The 16,162-nt window shown below is 39.6% G+C and overlaps 1 protein-coding gene across 4 annotated transcripts in view; it reads right to left on the reverse strand.

Annotated features, from left to right (window-relative positions):
* Nucleotides 1-16,162, reverse strand: part of TEX9 (testis expressed 9) — a 216,143-nt gene that overhangs the window by 31,792 nt on the left and 168,189 nt on the right. The window lies entirely within an intron of this gene.

Consider the following 16,162-nt stretch of genomic DNA (forward strand, 5'->3'; position numbering starts at 1 on the left):
ATATGTTTAATAACTGTTTAGAAATACTGGAAAACAGTAGGGTTGTGATTCCTGAGAAAAGGGAAAATCAGAACAAGTCCTACAATCACCCCAGCATTCTTCTGGGAGGCAATATCCACACTGAGGCTACAGGGAAGAGAAAATACAAACAGAGCCCAGAGGTCCACTGAGTTGAGGAAACAGAACACAGCTGGAGGAGACAGGCAGCTGGGAATTTGTGTGAAGGTTCAAGTAAGGAGGAACTACACTAGGAGAGAGCTTCACGAATCTACACAGGAAATCCCTTGAGTCTATTAGGCTACACCTAAATACATGAAAATTCAAGAAGGCCAGATAAAGCACCATTAGGGAGCTGTAAATAGAACAATTCCCATAGCTCACACAGGGCAGGAAGACATCTGAGGTCTAATCACCCAGAATGACAATCCTCAGTGATCATCAGGGACATTCAGTGGAGATCCTGAAAGGTCTCTTTAGGGGAAGACTTAAGGATAGAGCTGAACTATTCCTGAAGGCTGCTCTAGACACACTCTAGCAAAACTTAAAAACAGGTCTCAAAGTGATTAAACTGGCAAATAACTACCTGTCAAAATTCAACACTGTCTTCAAAAAGCACACTAAAGAGAAATGCTCAACAATATAATATTCAGTGTCTAGCATTTGGTAAAAAATCACTAACCAAGTCAAGAAGCAGGAAAATGTAACCGATATCCAGGAGAAAAAGAATCAGTCAATACAAACAAACCCATAAATGAGAAATATAATGGGTACAGTGAACAAGGCTGTCAAAACAGCTATTTTAATTATACATAAGTGATTAAAGCAAAACATTAATATAATGAGAAAATAAGCTGAAGCTATAAAGGAGAATCAAATGGAACTTCTATAGATGTATAATATATCAAAATGAACATCTCTCTGCTTAAGAATAGGGGCATACTAGACACTACAAAGAAAAGATCAGTAACCTACTGAAGACATAGCAATAGAATCTATCCAAATAAAGAACATAAGAAAAAAGGCTGAAAACAGCTCATCAGTAACCTAATATCACTGATATTATCAATGTGAAAATATCAAGTAGTCTAACAGAAGTATAATTGGACTCTCAGGTGGAGGAGGGAGATAGGGAGTACAGGAAAAATATTTGAAGAAATAATGACCAAAATTTTCCAAATTTGATGAAAACAATAAACCCACAGATTCAAAAAGCTCAACAAACTTCAGGCAGAATAAATACACTCCCCACACAAAACTGAGAAAGCACATAATTATGAAATTGCTGAAAACCACTAACAAAGAGAATGTCTTAAAAGCAGAGAAAAAAGACACATTACATACAAAAGTAGAAAGAGAAGAATTATGTGGACTTTTAGTCAGAAACTATACAACACAGAAGACAAAGGGAGGACATCTTTAAACTAACAAAAGAAAACAAAAAACAAAAATAGTCAACTAACAATTCTATACCTAGTGAAAAATACCCTTCAAAAATTAAAGGACTCAAAAACACGAGTGCATACAAAACTGGTGAAATTTGAATAATGTCTGTGGATTGTACCAATGTCAGTTTCCTGGTTTTAACACTGGACTATAGTTATGTTAGATGTTACCTTTGAGGGAAACTGAAGGATACACAGGACCTCTCTAGAGGTACTATTTTTTTTTTTTTTTTTTTTTTTTTTTGCGGTACGCGGGCCTCTCACTGTTGTGGCCTCTCCCGTCGCGGAGCACAGGCTCCGGACGCGCAGGCTCAGAGGTCATGGCTCACGGGCCCGGCCACTCCGCGGCATGTGGGATCTTCCCGAACTGGGGCACGAACCCATGTCCCCTGCATCGGCAGGCGGACTCTCAACCACTGCGCCACCAGGGAAGCCCTAGAGGTACTATTTTTGCAACTTCATGTGAATTGATAATCATTTCAAAATAAAAAGGTTTTTTTAAGTAAGGAAAATACTCTTTTTCAGAGAAACAAAAACAGAGAATTAGTGACTAGCAAACTGGTACCACAAAAATTGAAAGGGTAGGTATATCAAGCAGAAGTATGGAAAACAGATCTAAAGAATGAAGAATACAAGAAATGGCAAATATCTTCATCTCTTTAAAATATAACTGTTTAAAGAAAAAAATATTGTGTGATGTATGACCTTTAAAAATAAAGGTATGACCACAAACGAAGCAGATGGAGTATGAGAGTGTTATATTACACATGAAATAGTATAACATGATTTAAAGGTAGACTGTGATATGTTAAATATGTATATTGTAAACCTTAAATCTAAGACTAGATACAGCTAACAGTGGAGGGAAAAAATGGAATACTAAAAAATATTCAATTCAAAGGAGGAAAAAGTAACAAAGTTAACAGTTGGCAAAAATAGAAAACAAATAGGAAGATAGTAGGTTTAAATCCAAACATCAAAAACTGCATTAATGTAAATGGACTGAACATTCCAGTAAGAGACAAAGACTGTCAGAGTGGATAGAGAAGCAAAAACCAATTATATGGGTTCTATAACAAACCCATTTTCAGTACAGAAACAGATTAAAAGTAAAAAGATGATAAAAGAGAGTCAAGATGGTGGAGGAGTAGGAAGATGTGGAGTTCATCTCTCCCCACAGAGGCATCAAGAATACATTTACAAATGGAATGATTCTCACAGAGCACCAGCTGAGCACTAGCAGAAGAGCTCAGTCACCTACAAGGACAAGAAAGATCCCCACATAACCATGTAGGATGAAAGAAAGCAGAGAAAAGGAAGAGGAGAGGAAGTGGGACAGGACCTGCGCCCCAGAGGGGCGGTGCTGAAGGAAAGGAGAGGTTATCACATCCAGGGAAGCCCCCTTACTGGTGAGGAGATCAGGTGGGACAGAAGGGGAGCCTTGGGGGCTATCAGAGGAGAGCACAGCAACCGATCTGTGGCAGGCAGGACAGAGTGAGACCTACACAGAGGGTCCACGCCACAGCCCTGCATGCCCTGCCTGAGACATGTGTCCACTGGTGTGGACAGGGGTTGGGTGCTGGAATGTGAGGTTTGAAAAGCAAACTTGGGGAGAGGACTGCTGTTGGCTGCGAGGAGGCAGCCTGAGAGGACAGGAGTGAGGAAATCCACAACTGGGAATGCTTGTGGAAGAAGTGCAGACCTCCACAGAAGCGAAGAGCCACTGTTGAGTGACACACAAGGGGCGGGGCCATTTGCAGCCTCTCTCCCCACGTGCCAGCCCCTGCCTCCCCATGCACTAGGAAGGGCCCCCGCTGGCGCTGGCTCTCTTGAGCCTGCAGCTGCTGGATCCCCTGTGTGCCCTGTCCCCACCAGGGCTCCAGTGACCCCAGCTGCCACCATCTCCATGCCCCTCCTCACCAGGGCGGACTCGTGTACTCCGGAGCAGCCTCGGAAACAGACCCCTGTGGGTGGCCCACATGCAGAGGTGGAGCTGAAACCACAGCTGAGCCCCAGGGGCCGTGCAACTAATGAAGAAAAGCTGAAATCTCTCCTCGCAGCTGGGCAAACCATAAATTGACACCACTGCGATTGACTGTAAACTCAGTGGCTATGGAACATCTAAATGGACGACGAGTGCTCCCGCAGCCAAGACAGGTCTACCTTTAGCTGCTGTAGACTATGCAGGCACATACGCATGGGGGTCGGGCCAGGCCAGAGTCTGAGTTGCCCCCAGAGCACCCACCGAGGGTCCAGATCCATGATTACTGCAAACCTGGGACCTGACTTCAGTGGATCTACACTGGTGGTCTGGTGGAAACAACGTCTGAGAGACACCAGGCCAACTGCCGGCATACCCACAGTTAAGGTGGAGCTGAGAGCAGCGCCAACAACAGTGTAATACGACAGCTTGAACAAAAGGTGAAAGGTGACATAACAGAGCACACCACAGGTGAACAGCTCCAGAGGAGGAATACTCAGTGGCTTCCCTCCCAATGTGAGCGCTCCAATCCCTCCAACCTCACACCACAGACCAGAAACACAGCTAAGAAACAGATCTGGGGTCTCTAATCCAACAACTTTGGAGCAGACCCCACTTCTGACACGGCAGTGACAACCACAGAGCAAAGGGCAGGCTCTGCTCAATATCCAGTGCAGGCTCTGGTCACCACAACATCAGTCACACCTCCTATAAAGGGGACAATGGCCAACATACAGCGAGGAAAGAGGTGGCAGACATCCATACTAAAAACAGCCCTCACACCAAAAAATATTAAACCACGCAGGCTACACAGGGACGTTCCCACATAAAATGGCCCTACAAGATAGTCTGAGGGTCTGGCATTTGGCAGAAGAACTGTCCAGAGCATTTAGGCTTCAACGCCAGCAGTGCTTGAGTGCAGGAGCTCCACAGGGCTGGAGGAAAAAGAGATTCCACTCTTGGAGGGTGCACACAAGATCTCGTGTGCACTGGGACCCAGCATAAAGCAGTATCTCCAAAGGAACATGGCTACACCTAGCTAGGGGTCTTTGAGGGTCTCCTGGAGGGGCAAAGGTCAACTATAGCTCACTGTGAGGGCAAGGACACTGACAGCAGAAGCCGCAGGGATACTGATAAGAGTGAGCTCTCCTGAAGGTCCACGTTTTGGCACCATGACCCAGCCCTACCCCACAACCTGCAGGCTCCAGTGCTGGGAAGCCTCAGGCCAAACAACCATCAAGATAGGAACACAGCCCCACCCATAAGAAGAAAGGCTGCCTAAAGTGGTACTGAGCTCACAGCCACCTCAAAACACACCCCTTGACACGGCCCTGCACACCAGAGAGAAAAGACCCACCCAGCTCCACCCATCAAACGGCAGGCACCAGTCCCTCCCACCAGGAAGCTTGCAGGAGCCCCTGGGCCAAGCTCACCCACCAGGGGACAGACACCAAAAGCAAGCAGAACTATGATCCTGCAGCCTGTGGAAAGGAGACCCCATACATAAAAAGTTAGAAAATGAAATGACAGAGAAATATGTTGCAAACGAAGGCACAAGATAAAAACCCACAAGAACAACTAAATGAAGAGGAGACAGGCAATCTACCTGAAAAAGAATTCAGAGTAATGATAGTAAGGATGATCCAAAATCTCGGAAAAAGAATGGAGGCACAGATCAAAAATAAACAAGAAATGCTTAACAAAGAGCTAGAAGAGTTAAACAACAAACAGAGATGAATACAATAACTGAAATAAAAAATAGACTAGAAGGAATCAATAGGAGAATAATTGAGGAAGAAGAATGAATAAGTGACCTGAAAGACAGAATGGTGGAAATCACTGCCACAGAACAAAGAAAAAAGAATGAAAAGAAATGAGGACAGTATCAGAGACCTCTGGGACAATATTAAATGCACCAATATTTGCATTATAGGATTCCAGAAGGAGAAGAGAAAGAAAAAGGGTCTGAGAAAATATCTGAAGATATTATAGCTGAAACTTCCCTAACATGAGAATGTAAACAATCATTCAACTCCAGGAAGTGCAGATAATCACATACAAGATGAACCCAAGGAGGAACATGCCGAGACACATATCAATCAAACTGACAAAAATTAAAGACAAAGAAAAAATATTGAAAGTAACAAGAGAAAAGCAACATTTAACATACAAGAGAATCCCCATAAGATAACAACTGATTTTTCAGCAGAAACTGTGCAGGTCTGAAGGGAGTGGCACGATATACTTAAAGCAATGAAAGGGAAAAACCTACAACCAAGAATACACTACCCAGCAAGGTTCTCATTCAGATTCGACAGAGAAATCAAAAGCTTTACAGACAAGCAAAAGCTAAGAAAATTCAGCACCACCAAACCAGCTTTACAATAAATGCTAAAGGAACTTCTCTAGGGGGAAAAGAGACCAGCAACTTAAAACAACCTTATACATATATAGACTGCTATATCAAAACCTCATGGGAATAGCAAACCCAAAACTACAATAGATGCACACACAAAAAAGGAACAGAAACGTAAACACAACACTAAAGATGGTCATCAAACCACAAGAGAAAAGAACAAAAGAGGAAGGGAAGAAAAAATGACCTACGAAAACAAACCCACAGCGTTTCCCTGGTGGCACAGTGGCTGAGAGTCTGCCTGCCGATGCAGGGGACATGGGTTCGTGCCCCGGTCTGGGAAAATCCCACATGCCGTGGAGCAGCTAAGCCCGTGAGCCATGGCCAATGAGCCTGCATGTCTGGAGCCTGTGCTCCGCAACGGGAGAGGCCACAACAGTGAGAGGCCCACGTACTGCAAAAAAAACACACAAAAAAACAAAAAAACCCACAACAATTAAGAAACTGGCAATAGGAACATACATATCGATAATTACCTTAAATGTAAATGGATTAAATGCTCCAACCAAAAGACACAGACTAGCTGAATACATACAAAAACAAGACCCATAAACATGCTATCTATAAGAGACCCACTTCAACTCTAGGGAAACATACAGACTGAAAGGGGATGGAAAAAAGATATTCCAAGCAAATGGAAATCAAAAGAAAGCTGAAGTAGCAATACTCATATAAGACAAAATAGACTTTAAATTAAAGACTGTTACAAGAGACAAGGAAGGACACTACATAATGACCAAAGGATCAATCCAGGAAGAAGATATAACAATTGTAAATATCTATGCATTCAACATAGGAGCACATCAATGTACAAGGCAAATGCTAACAGCCTTAGAAGTGGAAATCGACAGTAACACATTCACAGTGGGGGACTTTAACACACCAGTTATACAAGTGGACAGATCATCCAGACAGAAAATTAATAAGGAAAACACAAGCCTTAAGTGACACATTAGACCAGATAAATTTAATTGATATTTATAGGTCATTCCATCCAAAAGCAGCAGAATACACTTCTTCTCAAGTACACATGGAACATTATCCAGGATAGAGCACATCATGGGCCACAAATCAAGCCTTGGTAAATTTAAGAAAACTGAAATCATATCAAGCATCTTTTCTGACCACAATGCTTTGAGATTAGAAATCAATTAGAGGAAAAAAACTGTAAAAAACACAAACACATGGATGCTAAACAATACGTTACTAAACAACCAAAGGATCACTGAAAAAATCAAAAAGGAAATAAAAAATATCTAGAGGCAATGACAATGAAAACACAACAATCCAAAACCTATGGGACACAGCAAAAGCAGTTCTAAGAGGGAAGTTTATCACAATACAATCCTACCTCAGGAAACAAGAAAAATCTCAAATAAACCAACTAAAGCAACTAGAGAAAGAAGAACAAACAAAACCTAAAGTTAGTAAAAGGAAAATCAGAAAGATCAGAGCAGAAATCAATGAAATGGAAAGGAAAAAAAACAATAGCAAAGATCAATGAAACTAAAAGCTGGTTCTTTGAAAAGATAAACCAAATTCATAAACCTTTAGCCAGATTCATTAAGAAAAAAAGGGAGAGGACCCAAATCAAAAAAAAGTAGAATAAAAAAGAAGTTACAATGGACATGACAGAAATACAAACTATCACAAGAGACTACTACAAGCAACTATACGCCAATAAAATGGACAACCTAGAAGAAACGGACAAATTCTGAGAAGGTACAACCTTCCAAGAACAACCTTCCAAGACTGAACCCGGAAGAAATAGAAAATGTAAACAAATCAATCACAAGTACTGAAATTGAAACTGTGATTAAAAATCTTCCAACAGAAAAAAAAAAAAAAAAAAAAAATCTTCCAACAAACAAAAGTCCAGGACCAGATGGCTTCACAGGCAAACTCTATCAAACATTTAAAGAAGAGTTAACACCAATCCTTCTGAAACTCTCCCAAAAAATGGCAGAGGAAGAAACATTCTCAAGCTCATTCTATGAGGCCACCATCACCCTGATACCAAAACCAGACAAGGATGTCACAAAGAAAGAAAACTACAGGCCAATATCACTGATGAACATAGATGCAAAAATCCTCAACAAAATACTAGCAAACAGAATCCAACAGCACATTAAAAGGATCATACACCATGATCAAGTGGGGTTTATTCCAGGGATGTAAGGATTCGTCAACATATGTAAATCAATCAATGAGGTATACCACATTAACAAACTGAAGAATAAAAACAATATGATCATCTCAATAGATGCAGAGAGAGCTTTTGACAAAATTCAACACACATTTATGATAAAAACTCTCTAGAAAGTGGGCACAGAGGGAACCTACCTCAACATAATAAAGGTCGTATATGACAAATCCACGCAAACATCATTCTTAACAGTGAAAATCTGAAAGCATTTCCTCTAAGATCAGGAACAAAAAAAGGATGTCCACTCTCACCACTTTTATTCAACAAGATCAGGAACAAGACAAGGATGTCCACTTTCAACCACTTTTACTCCAATTTTGGAAGTCCTAGCCACGGCAATCAGAGAAGAAGAAGAAACAAAAGGAATTCAAATTGGAAAAGAAGTAAAACTGTCACTGTTTGCAGATGACATGTTACTATACATAGAAAATCCTAAACATGCTACCAGAAAACTACTAGAGCTCATCAATGAATTCGGTAAAGTTGCAGGATACAAAATTAATACACAGAAATCTCTTGCACTCCTATACACTAACAATGAAAGATCAGAAAGAGAAATTAAAGAAAAATATCCCATTTACCATGGCATCCAAAAGAATAAAATACCTAGGAATAAAACCCACCTAAGGAGGCAAAAGACCTGTACTCCGAAAACTATAAGATACTGATGAAAGAAATCAAAGATAGCACAAACAGATGGAGAGATATACCATGTTCTTGGATGGGAAGAATCAACACTGTCATTGATTCTTTACAGAGCATTTTTTACAGAATTAGAACAAATAATTTTACAATTTGTATGGAAACACAAAAGACACCAAATGCCAAAGCAATGTTGAAAAAGGAAAACAGGGCTGTAGGAAACAGGCTCCTTCACTTGAGACTATACTACGAAGCCACACTAATCAAAACAGTATGGTACTAGCACAAAAACAGGAATATAGATCAAGGGACCATTGTTGCGTTCCTGGGAACACCCCATGGAGAGGGTTAGCCGAAGCAGTACCCTGGGGTTGTGCAAAAGGTTGGGGGAACTTGTCCAACAGATCAAGGTCAGTGCACAAAAGTTATTTTGCTATTTATAGGTCATTCCATCCATGGTATGATGGAGATAAGCGAGTGAGCCTGCAGACTGATGTCTCCAAATATGGGTGAATGGATCGCTCTGGGTTGGATACTTTCACCTGCATTTACCTGGTCTGAGTTGTACCAAGAGACCAAGTTCCAGTTTCTTCCTAAGAATGGTGGGTTCAGGAAAGGTTGTTTTTCTAGATAATAGATCCTCTTTTCTTCTTTCGGGACCCAACCCTTAGTCACTCTCAGTCCCTGTGACTAGGAGGGATGGACTTCATTTCCCACCCACTTCTGTTCCCATGTCCAGAGCTCAACACCCGACCAAAGCTTGTCCAGTGCTGAGTCTGCAAAGCTAAAGTAATTGGTTTGGGGACAAACTAATGGGAATCAACCTCAAGACTCCTGTTGGAGCTGTGGGGAAGCAGGGGCTCTCTTTGTTGGAGTTGTGATAGAAAGTCCAGAGATAAACCCACGCATCTATGGTCTCCTAAACTAAAACAAAGGAGGCAAGAATATACAATGGACAAAAGACAGTCTCTTCAATAAGTGGCGCTGGGAAAACTGGACAGCTACATGTAAAAGAACGAAATTAGAACATTCTCTAACAACATACACAAAAATAAACTCAAAATGGATTAAAGATCTAAATGTAAGACTGGATACCATAAAACTCTTAGAGGAAAACATAGGAAGAACACTCTTTGACATAAATCATAGCAAGATCTCTTTTTTTTTTTTTTTGCGGTACGCGGGCCTCTCACCGTTGTGGCCTCTCCCGTTGTGGAGCACAGGCTCCGGACGCGCAGGCTCAGCGGCCATGGCTCACGGGCCCAGCCGCTCCACGGCATGTGGGATCTTCCCGAACCGGGGCACGAACCCGTGTCCCCTGCATCGGCAGGCGGACTCTCAACCACTGCGCCACCAGGGAAGCCCGCAAGATCTTTTTTGATTCACCTCCTAGAGTAATGAAAATGAAACCAAAAATAAACAAATGGGACCTAATTAAAACTAAAAGCTTTTGCACAGGGGCTTCCCTGGTGGCGCAGTGGTTGAGAGTCCGCCTGCCGATGCAGGGGACACGGGTTCGTACCCCAGTCTGGGAAGATCCCACATGCCACGGAGTGGCTGGGCCCGTGAGCCATGGCCGCTGAGCCTGCGCGTCCGGAGCCTGTGCTCCGCAATGGGAGAGGCCACAACGGTGAGAGGCCCACGAACCGCAAAAAAAAAAAAAAAAAAGCTTTTGCACAGCAAAGGAAACCATAAACAAAATGAAAAGACAACCCACAGAATGGGAGAAAATGGATGCAAATGAAGTGATGGACAAGAGATTAATCTCCAAAATAAACAAACAGCCCATGCAGCTCATTATCAAAAAAAACCAAACAACCCAATCAGAAAATGGGCAGATATAAACAGACATTTCACCAAGGAAGACATACAGATGGCCAAGAGGTACATGAAAAGATGCTCAACATCACTAATTAGTAGAGAAATACAAATCAAAAATACAGTGAGGTATCACTTCACATCAGTCAGTATGGCCATCAACAAAAAATGTACAAAAATAAATGCTGGGGAGGGTATGGTGAAAAGGAAACCCTCCTACACAGTTGGTGGGAAGGTAAATTAGTACATCCACTATGGAGAACAGTATGGAGGTTCCTTAAAAAGTTAAAAATAGAGCTACCATATGATCTAGCAATCCTACTCTTGAGCATATATCCAGAGAAAACCATAATTTGAAAAGATATACATGTACCCCAATGTTCATTGCAGCACCATTTACAGCAGCCAGGACATGGCTAACTGTCTGTTGAAGGAGGAATGGATAAAGAAGATGTAATATACATATACAATGAAATATTACTCAGCCATAAGAAAGAACAAAATAATACCATTTGCAGCAACATGGATGGACCTAGCGATTTTCATACTGAGTGAAGTAAGTCAAACAGAGAAAGACAAATATCATATGATATTGCTTACATATGGAATCTAAAAAAATGGTACAAATGAACCTATTTACAAAACAGAAATAGAGTCAGAGATGTAGAAAACAAACTTATGGTTATCAAGGGGGAGAGGGGGCAGGATGGATAAACTGGGAGATTGGGATTGACATATACACACTAGTATATATAAAATAGATAAGTAAGAAAAACCTACCATATAGCCCAGGGAACTCTACTCAATACTTTGTAATGACCTATATGGAACAGAATCTAAAAAAGAATGGATTTATGTATATGTATAACTGATTCACTTTGCTGTACAGCAGAAACTAACACAACATTGTAAATCAACTATAATCCACTAAAAATTAATTTTAAAAAAAGAGTAGAATAATTATAGTCTCACACAAACACTGAGAACAAAACTGCAATTACTACACTAATGTTAGACAAAGTAGACTTTGGAACAAAGAGTATTATCAGAGATTTTTTAAAATAGTGTTTCACCATAAATGAGATGAAAAGACAACCCTCAAAAGGGAGAACATATTTGCAAATGAAGCAACTGACAAAGGATTAATCTCCAAAATTTGCAAGCAGTTCATGCAGCTCAATATCAAAAAAACAAACAACCCAATCCAAAAATGGGCAGAAGACCTAAATCAACATTTCTCCAAAGAAGATACACAGATTGCCAACAAACACATGAAAGAATGCACAACATCACTAATCATTAGAGAAATGCAAATCAAAACTACAGTGAGGTATCACCTTACACCAGTCAGAATGGCCATCATCAAAAAAAATCTACAAAAAAAAAAAAAATCTACAAACAATAGATCCTGGAGAGGGTGTGGAGAAAAGGGAACCCTCTTGCACTGTTGGTGGGAATGTAAATTGATACAGCCACTATGGAGAACAGTATGGAGGTTCCTTACAAACTAAAAATAGAACTACCATATGACCCAGCAATCCCACTACTGGGCATATACCCTGAGAAAACCATAATTCCAAAAGAGTTCATGTACCACAATGTTCATTGCAGCACTACTTACAATAGCCAGGACATGGAAGCAACCTAAGTGTCCATCGACAGATGAATGGATAAAGAAGATGTGGCACATATATACAATAGAATATTACTCAGCCATAAAAAGAAACGAAATTGAGTTATTTGTAGTGAGGTGGATGGACCTAGAGTCTGTCATACTGACTGAAGTAACCGTATGCTAACACGTATATATGGAATCTAAAAAAAAAAAAAAAAAAGGTCCTGATGAACCTAGGGGCAGGACAGAAATAAAGACGCACACTTAGAGAATGGACTTGAGGACACAGGGAGGGGGACGTGTAAGCTGGGACGACGTGTGAGAGTAGCACTGACATATATACACTACCAAATGTAAAAGAGATAGCTAGTGGGAAGCAGCCGCATAGCACAGGGAAATCAGCTCGGTGCTTTGTGACCACCTAGAGGGGTGGGATGAGGGGGTGAGAGGGAGCGGATATGGGGATATATGTATACATACAGCTGATTCACTTTGTTATATGGCAGAAGCTAACACACCAGTGTAAAGCAATTATACACCAATAAAGATGTTAAATAAAAGAAATATCAGGAAGGAAATTAGAAAATACTTTGAACTTAATGAAAATAAAAAGACAGTCTCAAATTTTGTGGGATGCAGATAAAGCAGCACTTAGAAGAAAATTTATAGCTTTAAATGCTTATGTGAGAAAAGAAGTAGAAAATCAATTATCTAAACTTCTGCTTTAAGAATCCTGAAAAATAAGAGCAAATTAAGCCCAAATAAGTATGAAGGAAATGCTAAAGATGAGGTTAGAAATCAATAAACAGAAAACTGACAAACAGTACAGAAAAACTAACGAAGTCAAATGCTGAATCATTGAAAAGTTCAATGAAATTGATAAGTATGTAACTAGACTGATTAAGAATAAAACAGAGAAGAGACAAATTATTAATATCAAGACTGAAATGGGGTCATTATCACAGATATTAAAAATATAAATAAAAATATAATACATGAATATTATGTTCAAATTTATGCCAATAAATTTGACTACTTAGATGAGTTGGAAAAATTTCTTGAAAAACATAAATTACCAAAACTGACTCAAAAAGTTATGGAAAATCCAAATAGACTTATATACACTAATAAAATTTGTGGGCAGAGACTTCTCAAATAGGATGAAAAAAGCACAAAACCACACACTGTGTGGTTTTGAAAGACACTGTTAAGAAAATTTAAAAGCCAATTCAGATTGGGAGAAACTATTCACAATACATATTCTTTGTAGCAAAGAAACTATATAAGGAAGCATAAAGAACTCTTACTACAACCCAATGTTTTTAAATTGGGCAAAAAATTTGAACATACACTTAACAAAAGAAGATATATGAACAGCCAATAAGCATATTAAAACATGCTCGAGATCAATAGTTATCAGGGAAATACAAATAAGCCTATACTGAGATACTACTTCTATCCCTCTAGAGTGGCTAATACTAAAAAGACTGACAATATCAAGTGTTAAGTGAGGATATAGAGTAACTGGAACTCTCATACATTGCTATTGGGAATGAAAAATGGTAAATCACTTTAGAACATAGTTTGATAGTTTCTTAAAAAGTTAAACATATACTCTATATAATACTCAGAAGTTCTACTACTAGGTATTTAATCAACATCATGAATGATACTGAATGTGTCTACACAAAAACATGTATCTACACAAAAACTTGTACATGAAAATTCATAGTGGCTTTATTTTTTATAGTCCAAAGCTGGAAAAAACTCAAATTCCCATCAACTGGTGAACACATGAAATGTGTAAATCCATAAATAAATACCACTCAGCAATACAAGGGAATGAATCACAAAACAAGCAACAACACTGATGAACGTCAACAACATTATGCTGAAGAAGACAGATGCAAAGAAGTACATACTTAGGAATCCATCTATATGAAATTTTATAACAAGGAAAACAAATCTGTAGTAAAAGAATGCAAATCAGTGGCTGCCTGGGGCTATGATCAGACACTGGGGATTTATGGGGTAGAGACACAAAGGAAATTTGGGGGAGTGATAGAAAAATAAAATCCAAAGCTGGAGTAGAATGCTTTGTGGCCTCTCCCGTTGCGGAGCACAAGCTCCGGACGCACAGGCTCAGCGGCCATGGCTTACGGGCCTAGCCACTCCGCGGCACGTGGGATCTTCCCAGACCGGGGCACGAACCAGTGTCCCCTACATCGGCAGGCGGACTCTCAACCACTGCGCCACCAGGGAAGCCCTCTGTTTTTATATTTTAAAAATGACTTCATCTGTTAGAATCAGCAGCTAAAATAAGTTAATATACATAACAATGTTTTAATAGTTGGTTTTTGCAGGTTTACAGAAGCAGCTACTTAAGCTCTGTTTTGCATTTCTGTGAACTGTACACTAGGTGTGTTTCTAGAGATATAAAAAATGAATTAGTAAGAAAGATTCAATCTTGAGTTTCACATAATCCAGGAGAGTTATGTTATGCCTCTCTGGCTGGTAGGTAGATAGGAATTCAAGCTGAGAAGCTCAGAGCCAGTGCAAATTTTCATAAAAATCTTCAGCTAGCCAGTGTATCATAATGCCCTAGTACATTCACTGTGAACTAAAAGTTTCAAATATTAATTCTAAATAACGAGATTTTAAAACAGCTGTGTGTTTAAGTCTATTTAATTCTGGGGAGTTGGAGAAAGAGTCTACGTGATTTACAGAGTCAGATAAACAGAGTTTGAATCCTGCTCTGCCATTCCTGTTTGACCTTAGGCAATTTGCTTATCCTCTCAGACTCAGTTTCCCTTTTGTAAAATGTGTTTTACCTGGAAGGTAACACTCAAAAAATGTTAGTTCCTTTTCTGCCCAAATGAAAGTAGAGTTATAATCAATGTGGTCCTTTGAGAATATTAATCTTTTGACAGGGTACAGAATACCGTGGATAAGAAAAAGAGAAAGGACATAAAATAACCAGTGAGAAGGATTCAGAAGTAAGATAATAATAGCCTGAACTAAGAAGTGGCAATGGGAATTGAAAAGAAGAGATGAATGAAAACATTTAGAGGAAAGAAAACACAGGATTGGGTATGAGAGCTAAGAACAAGAAAAGAATCAAAGATGCAGGCAAGTTATGTGGACTAGAGCAGTGACATGACCACAGCTTGGATGGATGATGACAAATGGTAAGGTGACAAATTAAAACAGTTGTTTCCCAGATATTACAGCTTGTTTTTTCTTAGACCACTTGCCTTTATTTCTTAGAGCAATTGAAACATAGTACAAACTATGTACGTAATTTTAAATTCCCTAGCAGTCACTTTAAGAAGAAATACTTAAAATAAATTTTATTACTGTATCTCACTTATCCCAGTATATCCAAAATATTATCATTTCAACATGTAAACATTAAAATATTAATGAGATTTTGCATCGTTTTTCGTATTTAATCTTCAAAATTTGATGTTGATTTACACTTACAGCACTTTACAAGTTGGAATAGCCACATATGAGTGGCTACCATTTTTGACAGCACAGGCTTAGACTATTAGATACTATAATTAATTTTTCTTTCCAGATGAGAAGGTCAACAAAACGTGGAATACCCATTCAATGTTACAGTCAACAATAAAAAGGAACAGACTACAACATGGATGAATCGCAAATGCATTATGCTAAGTGATCGGACTCAGGAAGCTACTATGTAATTCTATTTATATGACATTCTGGAAAAGGCCAAAATATAAGAATCAAAAACAGATCAGTGGTTGCCTGAGGTTGGGAGTAGGGAGAGGACTTGACTAAATTCACAGAGAAATTTTTTGGTATGATGAAAGTGCTCTGTATCTCAATTATGGTGATGGCTATGTGACTATGCATTTGTCAAAATTCATAATAGAACTGTATAGAGTCATCCCTCAGTATCCACAGGGGATTGATACCACCAATCTAACGTGTGTTGGTAGGATGTGGAGAAATTGGAACCCTTATATACTGCTGGTAGAAATGTAAAAATGGTATAGCTGGTTTGGAAAACAGC

This window comes from Delphinus delphis, chromosome 2 (genome assembly GCF_949987515.2).
Source record: "Delphinus delphis chromosome 2, mDelDel1.2, whole genome shotgun sequence".
Lineage (NCBI taxonomy): Eukaryota > Metazoa > Chordata > Mammalia > Artiodactyla > Delphinidae > Delphinus > Delphinus delphis.